General features: G+C 52.4%; 1 pseudogene; it reads left to right on the forward strand.

Annotated features, from left to right (window-relative positions):
- The first annotated feature begins 4,414 nt into the window (after positions 1 to 4,414).
- On the forward strand, positions 4,415 to 5,646 carry LOC142035016 (feather keratin Cos2-3-like; annotated as a pseudogene).
- Positions 5,647 to 10,203: the final 4,557 nt, after the last annotated feature.

Here is a 10,203-nt window from a genome sequence, read left to right on the forward strand (position 1 = left end):
AGCATCCCCCGTCCATGGCCTGCGGATACCACTGTGTCTTTTTCCTACTTCACCATAACAAGGGATTACCTTTTGAACAGATTTCAAAATCGTATTCTAACATTCTAGTGCAAAATGATCAGATACTGATGCATTTTGTAAACTAGGAAGATGACGCTTTCCTCCTGGCCACAGCTACTCAAAATATGTTTCAGAAGACCCAGACCAGCATCTCTTGCAGGAATTCTCATAAATGTATTCTGCACATAAAACTTATAACCCAGCTTCTGCTGCCCTACTTTACCTAGGAGCACTTGTGCATTCTTCCAATACTATGGATGCGTATTATCAGGCACTTCCTGAACAACAGGGCCGGCATCCTCAGGAGTCTCCAGGGGCTTTTGCACCTCTGTCTTGATTTCTTCTGGAGAAGCAGGAGTTATTTTCCCCCTTTTCTGATTGCTCTGCTTCTCGTGGGACTAGTACTTCTGAAGAGTGGCCATAGAACCCTTAGCTTTCTCATAGGCCATAAAAACCTGGTTTCTAGAGGATGCTCCTCATTTCAGCAGCCCTCACGTCTTCCCTGGGTCATGGCAGCACCCATAGCTGCTCCAGTTCATTTGCAGGCACCAGATACATTTTTTTCCATGCAGTCCCTCCCTGCTTTACCAAAAGCCCTGTCAATGAGTAGAAGAGCAAAACTTAAGTTCTCCACAAACTTGATAAAAGGATATTTCCGGAACGCTCCCTGATACTGCAGTTGCCAGAACTGTAACAACACAGAATATGCTCAGGCGTAACAGACAGCAAGTGGTCAGCATTCGTCAGTCAGCAAGCAGGTGCAAATAAGCTGACTGTGCAGCATCAGAGCAGGTGACAGGGAGATAGACAGGATTTTCTCTGGCAGCTTGATGAGCCCCAGGCCCCAACTGCAGTGGAGGAGCAGGCAGTGTCTCCACCTAGTGTTAAGGTAAGTGCCACCTCTGAGCAAGCTGAAGGATAGAAAGGAATAGAATAGAATAGAATAGAATATTACAGTTAGAAGGGACCTACAATGGTCATCTTGTCCAATTGCCTGACCACTTCAAGGCTGAACAAAAGTTAAAGCATGTTATTAAGGGCATTGTCCAAATGCCTCTTAAACACTGACAGGCTTGGGGCATTGAACACCTCTCTAGGAAGCCTGTTCCAGTGTTTGACCATTCTCTCAGTAAAGAAATGCTTCCTAATGTCAAGTTAGAACCTCCCCTGGAGCAGCTTGGAACCGTTCCCACGTGTCCTATCACTGGAAACCAGGCAGAAGAGATCAGCACCTCCTGCTCCACTTCCCTTACTCAGGAAGCTGTAGTGAGCAGTGTAGTGAGCCCCTCACCCTCATTTCCTCCAAACTAGACAAACCCAAAGTCCTTAGCCACTCCTCATAGGACATACCTTCCAGCCCTTTCACTGGCTTTGTTGCCCTCCTCTGGACACATTCAAGTACCTTCACATCCTTTTTCAGTTCTGGGGCCCAGAACTACACACAGTACTCATGATGAGGCCACACCAACACTAAATGCAGTGGGATGATCACCTCTCTTGACCGGCTGCTTGTACTGTGTTCGATGCACCCTGGGATGCGGTTTGTCCCCTTGGCTGCCAGGGCACACTACTGACTCATAGTGAGCCTGCTGCCAACCAACACCCCCAAACGCCTTTCTGCAGGGGCTGCAGGGGCTGCTCTTCATCCACTGCTCTCCCAGTTTATACTTGTGCCTGGCATTACTCCACCCTAGGTGAAGAATCTGGTGTTTGGACTTGTTAAATTGCATGCCATTAATGATTGTCCAGTGCTCCAATCTGCCTAGATCCCTCTGCAAGGCCTCTTCTCCCTCAAGAGAGTCAACGGCACCTCCCACTTTGGTATTGTCGGCAAAATTGCTACTGGTGCATTCAACTCCTGCATCCAGACCACTGATAAAAATACTGAACAGAACTGGCCCTAGAAGTGAGCCCTGAGGAACACCTCTGGTGACCGGTCGCCAGCCAGATGTAGCCTCATTCACTGCAACCCTTTAAGCCCTGCCTTTCAGCCAGTTCTTCACTCAGCACACCGTGTACCTGCTCATCCCACAGTTGGACACCTTGTCCAGAAGGATGCTGCGAGGGACGCTATCGAAAGCCTTACTGAAAGCCAGAAAAACTCCATCCACCACCTTCCCTTCATCCACGAGGCAGGTGACCTTCTCATAGCAGGATATCAAAGTAGTTCAACAGGACTTTCCCTTTATGGACCCACGTTGACTGTTCCTGATGAGCACGCTGTTCTTTAAAAAGCCTTTCAATTGCACTCAGCATGATCTTCTCCACAACTTTTCCAGGGACTGAGGTTAGACTAATAGGTCTGCAGTTCCCTGGGCCTTCCCCCATGCCCTTCCTGTAAATCGCAATAATATTGGCCAGCTTCCAGTCGGCAGGGGCCTCCCCACACACCTTCGTCACCCAAGTGATAGAGGATCCAGCGAAACCGATGAGGTCTGCTGGACCTCCTAGGCACCAAGAAGGAAGGGCTTGTTAGGGATGTGAAGCTCAAGGGCAGCCAGGGCTGCATTGACCAAGAAAGGCTGGAGTTCAGGATCCTGAGGGGAGGGGAGGAGAATAAAAAGCAAACTCACAGCCTTGAACTTCAGGGGAGCAGACTTCTGGCTCTTTAAAGAGCTGCTTGGAAAAGTCCCTTAATATAAGGCCCTGGAAGCCAGAGGGTCCCCGGAAAGCTGGTTAATATTCAAGGATCACCTCCTCCAAGCTCAAGAGCAGACCATCCCAATGAGGAGGAAGTCAGGCAAGCATGCCTGGAGGACAGCGTGGATGGACAAGAAGCTCCTGGCAAACCAAAACACAAGAAGGAAGCATACAGCAGGTGGAAGCAAGGAGAGGTAACCTAGGAGGAATTAAGGGTCACTGCCTAAGCGTGCAAGGAGGAGATTAGGAAAGTCAAAGCCCAACTGGAACTGAATCTGGCCACGGATGTCAATGGCAACTAGGCTTCTGTAAGGACACAGGTGACATGGAAAAAGCTGAGGTGCTGAATGCCTTCTTTGCCTCAATCTTTCCTAGCAAGACCAGCCTTCAGAATCCCAGGTCCCTGAGACCAGTGGGAAAGTCTGGAACAAGAGAAAGATGTACCCTTGGTGGAAGAGGATCAGGTCAGGGAATACTCAAGCAAACTACACACAGGGACATGCATCCAGTGCTATCTCCACAGGAAAAATGGAGTTCAGGTCATGTATCCCAGTTTCCTGCACACACTGCCTGTCATAGATAATATAGCCCCACCCTTCTTCTGGATTTTTGTTCACGGCTGTGAAACACTGGTGCGGTTTTACATTACAGATCTGTTTATAGCACACCCTGCACTTCCAACTTTATGTTCGTGCTCTTCTTCTGCCTCAGCCTTAAACTTCTCTAGATGGAGATGAGCGTAACCACCAGGTTCAAATAGTTGGTGTAAATGATGAAAAACTTGCTCTACACCCCGAACAAATGTGTCATGAGCTTCATGTAGTGAGTGATGTCTGATGTAAATCAATATGTCGGTCTAGCTCCAGATGTCTGGAGCCTCGGCCAGAGGTTAGGGTTAGGGTTAGGGTGAGTGCCTGACATGTTGCTTGGAAGCTGTGGGGCGAACTTCTGCCTCCTTCAACTCCTGCTGCATTTCTGAGTGGGGACCAAAATGGACTCTCAAATGCTCCTTCAGGACCTGGGAGTGCAGCAGGCAGCCTCTGCAGAGAAACAACCTCATTGTGTTCAACCGCCTCTTGCCCTGGGGGGGGCTGCAGTAACCGAGAAGTGCCTTCCAGGTGGTCATCTTCTACCCTTGTGGAAGATGTGTTCACGGCCCCAGCATGCTCAGAAAAACAGTTTGCATTAAGGGCTCTTGTGATCCCTGGAATCCCCTGACAGTAAGATGCCAAAAGAGGTCAACAAATTTCTCCAGAGGGCAGGTTTAGGAGGAAGAGGGTTGAAACCCAGCAGTGCAGCCCACCTGCCTGGGAAGCTGACCACAACTGAACATTGGAGCAAGTCGGGAAGGAAGGAGGGAGGGAAAAGGAAAGACATGGCACGTCCTCACACAGGGAAGCCCTGGGGTGACCAGCCAAGGATTGCAGGGCTGGGAGCAGCTGGGCCATTCCTGTCAACGTGGCCACAGGCAGCCCCACCAGCGTGCCCCAGGCCAACATCATTTGCCTGCACTGCACCCATCCAGCACCTGAACTGAGTCTTCTGCCAGAAACGCCACATTCCTGTCCTGCAAATCCTGGGGCCTCTCAATCCCAGCACTCAGAAGAAGCCTCCGTGAGGGCATGGGTACGGCATAAGCCAGGAAATGAAAAGGTGTCATCCGGGAAAACAACCACCCAGCCCACGTCATTAGCTGGGATGTTTTCCGTTCTTCATGAGCACCTTAGAAAATTGTCACTTCCGTAGAAGCTCCCTCTGGGCCTGGGGCAGGTCAGGGCCACCATAAAAGCCAGCGCAGCTCCTTGCTCTCTCATCCACCTCTCTCACGTCCTTCTCCTTGGGAACCAGGTGAGTCTGAAGGCCTTTCCTCATGTTACTTTCTGCTCCTGCAGATGCATGCTCGTAAACCCTATGCTGGGTCATGGTGCTGCTTGTCATGGGAGGGGGAAGAAAGGTGAAGGTCTCACTCAGAGAGTGTCTGGGACTTGGCTGAGAAGGCTCTTCTTTTAAGAGGTAGTCAGCAGCTCCTTTGGGCCTGGTGACACTCGGCAGTACCGTGTCTGGATAGGGCTCAGAAACCCTTTAGCATCGCTGCCCAGCTTCTACCTCCCAGCTCAGCAGGTGCCTTTGACTTTGCTGGTGGACTCATGGCAGGCGGCTTCTCACATGTACCCGTGCTGTGATTCCTCTCTGCCCTCTCTCCCAGGTAAAATTCTGGACCTGAGATATGTCCTGCTACAACCAGTGCCAGCCCTGCCAGCCCTGTGGCCCAACTCCGCTGGCCAACAGCTGCAATGAGCCCTGTGTCAGGCAGTGCCAGAACTCCACCGTTGTCATTGAGCCCTCTCCCGTGGTGGTGACCCTGCCCGGCCCCATCCTCAGCTCCTTCCCGCAGAACACCGTTGTGGGCTCCTCCACCTCCGCTGCCGTTGGCAGCATCCTCAGCTGTGATGGAGTGCCCATCAACTCTGGGTGCTGTGACCTCTCCTGCATCACCAGCCGCTACTGTGGCAGAAGGTGCCCCCCCTGCTAAAGCCGCTGGTGACAGCCCGGACAAGGACCACCCCAAAACCAGCAGCTGATGCTGAAGTGAGGACGGAGCTCCTGGCCATTCATTTCAGAGAGGCTGAACATCCAGTGCTGCCCTTCCAAAGGAGGGCAGCGGAGGCCCTCTGAAAACATGGCCAAAGTCTAAATCCCCTGCCTTCCACTACCTCCAATCTCTTTCTTGTCTTCTTTTGTTCTTCTGGGCCGTAAGATCCCCAGACCCAACCTGGGCATCTGCTGACCCCGCTCTCTCTGCGGTGCAAGCAAACGGATGTCCTGCAGGATGTCCACCATGGGCAATGGGCGCAGACTTTCAGCAGCTGCTATTGCTCTCCCTGCACCGGCAGCCTCCTCTAGAATTGAACTCCCTTCCCTCTTCAGAGTTATTAAAGTTTTCCGCATCACAGCCTCTGCCTCCACGTAATCCTTTTCTTGGTGGACATTGTCTTGTGGTGCCAAGGACAAAAGGCATTGCCTTTGGTTGTGGGGGGAGAAGGTGAGGACGCAAGTGAACTTTTCATCATTTCCAGAGGAAGGGGAGGGTGGGAGACAGGGCAATGGGTCCCTTGCAGTCACTGCCTCTTGAAGCTGAGGAAGACATACTCAGCTCCTCCACAGCCAGTGGAGATCAGGCCCTGCCTTCTGGCATCTCTGCTCAGGTATGGCCCCTTGGCCTCAGAGCAGGTCCTGCAGATGGGGAGCTCAAGCACTGCTATCCCCCAGTGAGGAGCCCGGTGGTGCTGGAGGCTCTGAGAGGTCAACAGCTGACAACCTGTGCAGAAGGAAACTCTACCTACACACCCTCTACACCCTCCACCCCCAAACAATGCCCTGCACAGCCCAGCAGTTACACAGGCCACACACCAGGGTCCTCATGCTTCTCACACAGCCCCAGCTCCCACCAGACAGGGAGCCCAAGGACAGCAGCCAGTGCCCAAGCCCTCATGGCTGCTCTGTGGTGCCTGGCCTTCTGCCAAGCATGAAGCAGCTTTCCTCAAAGGTGGCTCTTCTCCTGGCACGGCCTCTTGCCCACCTCTGCCTGGGGCTCTCTTCCCCCTTTGTGCTCTTGTACAGAGTTGTACAGCCTGGTCCCACTGATGAAGAAACGAGGCGAGGCTGGGGAAAGCCCACGAGGCAGGGCATGAGGAGGCCTCCAAGGACCGGCAGAGTGCACTGGGGGACAGCAGGTCCTCTGGATCACAGCACGGAGGCATGCAGCAACTGGAGGAGCCACAGAGTAGTTCTGAGTATTTTCCAAAATTGTTGTAAGCATGTAATTCCTGGAAGGAGCGTTGTTCTGTGGCACGTTATTTACATTTTTCATCTTACTTTGAACTCTGACCTCTGAGGGAGACATCCCGGAGCAGGTACTCTAAGGAACAGGTTTGCAGGAATACCTGAAGAAGCAACGTGCAGTAGACAAAACCAGAAAGTGAAGAGCAGCAGGGAACCATTGCACAAGCGGTCCCAACTTCCTACATTGCCCATCACTTCCCCAAATCCACGGGCAGAATAACCACATAACCCGCGGTGAAAATGAGGGAACCTGAGACTCATTCAACACCTTCTTCCTCCTCTCAAGCCACTGACAGTGTCCTCTCCTGGAAGAAGATTTTGACCTGCAGAGCTCTGGGTGTACAGGGCAAGCATCACTGCCAGGGGAGAGCTGAGAGCCCCTTCCCCCAAGCTCAGCCTCACACAAACCAATGCCCTCTCTCCCCTGGCTTGTTGCACAGCCAAGGAAGCTTCCTGCACCAGGGTGTCTTGCACAGCACAGAGGTACAAGGCAGCATCAGAGACCTCGACTTCCTCCAGCCGCAGAAGGCTGTTTTTCCCCGTGGTGTTCAGCACAGTGGTGAGACGGCCACTCCGCCTGGGGCCAGCTGCTGCCTGATTTGAGATAAGCTGTGGGGCTTGGCCTTTCCTCTGCTGGTACCAGAGCAGTGCATCAAAGCCTGTGACCTGGTAGGTGCAGGTGGTCTGGAAGGTGTCTCTCTCCTTGACTGTGACTTGTCCTTCTTGCTGGGTGACGGTGGTCTGCCCCATGGTGCCTGGAAGAAAGCAAGGGTCAGCAGCTGTGCAGGGAAAGGCTCCAAGATGCAAAACAAGAGGGGATGCAAAGTGCCAGAGGAGAAAGCTCCCTGTGTCTTGCTCTGCAGCAAGACCCCCATGGGTGGGAACAGCAAGGTGGTGAGTGTCATTGGGCAGGAGGTCTGAGACCTCAGCTCAGCATGGATCCCAGAGCACTGTAATGCCAATAACCTCCCACAGGGATACCCCCAGAGAGGGAGTTGTGCTTTCACCCAGGTCTTCCATCCTCACTCTCCTGCTGCCTGGAGGCTCCAGAGAAGAGCCTGTAGTGCCTGGCCTTCCTGTGCTGCTTCCAGGACACCTCCAGCAGGGTGAGGGATGCGGGAACACCTGTGAGAAGTTTCATCCTGCTCCCCATTCCCTGTGCTCTCAAAAGGCTCCAGGGTTAAGGGAGGGGAGGGAAAAGGAAGCCCTGGCATTGCAATCACACAGGAGGAATGGATAGCCAGGGCATGCTGCATGACATGTGCCAGCCAGGAGAGATCCTGGGACACCCTAAGAATGAGAGTGGGATGAGAGAGCTTTCATGTCCCTGCATCATCTTTCAAAAGTCCTGTGCGTCAGAAAATAGGTACTGCTGAAACAGAAAAGAGCTTCTGCAGTCATATGTCTGTGCAACGCTGGGCCCAGACAGATCAGCAGGGAGAGGCCGAGAGAGGTGGATGGTTGGCAAGAGAAAAGGAAGGGCAGGGGTCTAAGATGATCAGGAGAGGAGAGGCTTCTTCTTGGTCTCATTTTTCTTTCCCATCAGTAAATGCATCTTGAGAAAGCAGGTGCAAAACCACCCGTGTGATCTGATGTTTCCCAACATTTGCCCTTACTTCAAGAGCAGCTCCGTGCAGAGAACTGTTGAGGGGGTGAGGGTCTCCTGGGGGGAAGAGGAATCAAGCCTCCAGTCAAAGGCAGTGCTTACCTAGTGGTTGCCTCAGGAAAGCAGCGAGGATGAGATACCCGAGGTGCATGCTGAGACCAATCCTCCTGCATGTGTGAGAGAGACTCAGAAAAGCCACACGTCCCCACCAAGAGCCCTGAGAGAGCACAGCTGCCGGAAATGACTCGGCAAGGGCAACAAAGAGTGAAACAGGGAAGACAAAATGCTTCTCCTTAGCACGCTTGAATTGCCCATGCTGTGGTCCTCCCTCCTCCAGCAGTGACACGTGCTGCTCCTGCAGACACCACCTTTGCTTTTCTAAGGTGAGTGGGATAGACATGCACCTGGTGACCAAGCTCACTGGCACATCCTCCTGTGCAACATCTTGGGAGTCCCTCTTTCCTTGATGCCTCGTGCCTCCTGTTTCACCAACCTCAAGACCATGGTCGAGTTGGCCTCTCCTGGCTCCTGTATGGTGCCCCAAGCTCCTCTCAGCACACCCCAAGGCTGCAGCTCTCACAAACACAATGGTCAACAACCCCAAACCCTGCAGACACCAACTGTCCCACTCAGCCCCTCCAGGCACCGTGGACTTTCTCCCTCTCTTCAGGAGAAGATATCTCAGGAACCAACAAATGACGTTTCCAGCCACACTGCCCATCCCATCTCATAAAGCTCATAAATCAGCTTCTGGAAAGCTTGTTGGGAAAAAAAAAACCACTCAAATGCGAATAACCAGTCCTTTCACTTGACCATAACCCTTCCGTTCTCGGTTTCCTCAAAACAAGTAGGATCTGCATTTGACCTCTCCTTCCTTGTAGCCTTTAACAAAGCCTTGTAGCCACACTATTTTTACTCTGACCATAGCACAATTTAGGTTGGAGAGGTCCTCTGCAGGTCACCCCCTCCAAGTCCCTGCTCAGAGCAGGTCTCATTAGATCAGGCTGCTCAGGGCTGTGCCTGTCATGCCTGGAAAATTTCCAAGGCCAGAGCCTGTAAAATAGCTGTGAAGAGTGCATTCCAGTACTTGAGAACACTTGAGAATTTTCTGGGTCAAAAAAAAGTGAGAAATAAAAAGACCCCAGGCATGGTCTCATGAGTGACAGAGGAGAAGGATCACTTCCCTGGCTGGCTACCCTTTTAAAAAGACATCTCAGAGTGCAGTTGGTCTGATTTCCTACAAGGGCACAGCTGCTTGTGCTGCCCTGGGCTCCCAGACACCACCACTGAGGCAAGCATGCAACCTGGCCTGTTGGAAGCCCATCCAAGGAATGCCTGGAGAAGGCGTCCTTTGCCAGTTCAGGACAGGGGCCTCTGCCCTTGCAGAAACCAGGTTTTCCTCTCTGCTTCTGCAGCCCGGGAGCATGGACCTGGAACAGCTGAGTGAGCTACTGGAGCCATGCAGGCTTCCCTGGGGACCAGCTGTACAGAAACCTTTCTGGTCAGTGGACGGCTTTCAGCTTCAGCAAACCCCAGACCTTCGACCCCTTTGGGAAATGTAGCAATTCTCTTTCTGACTGCCTCTGAGACATGACCTTGGCACCCCTTGAGCCCCCAATGTGTCTTGGACACTAGGCGTGTCCAAGCTTTCATCCCATCTCTGGGACTTCACCTGCACACCAAAAGGCTCTGCATTTGGTGTGGAGCCAAATCCGCTACAACAGCCTCATGGTCTGGGACCTATGGAGAAAGCCTGAGGGTTTCAGTCACCTCTACGTCATTGTCTCGTGCCTGTGTTGGGCTCAAACTCCTGACTCTGCAGGATGGCTTCCGAGGACCGGAAAAGATCCCGTGGTGGGAAACAATGGAGAAGCTCGGAAGAATGTGCTGCCCAGGGAGGGGGTTGAGTCACCATCCCTGGAGATATTCAAAAAGCAAGTGGAGAGGGTACTTCAGGACATGGTTTAGTGGGCATGGTTAATGGTTGGACTCGATGATCTTGAAGGTCTTTTCCAACCTAAATGATTCTATGATTCTATGATTCTATAAGAATC

The sequence above is a fragment of the Buteo buteo genome, chromosome 9, assembly GCF_964188355.1.
Source record: "Buteo buteo chromosome 9, bButBut1.hap1.1, whole genome shotgun sequence".
Lineage (NCBI taxonomy): Eukaryota > Metazoa > Chordata > Aves > Accipitriformes > Accipitridae > Buteo > Buteo buteo.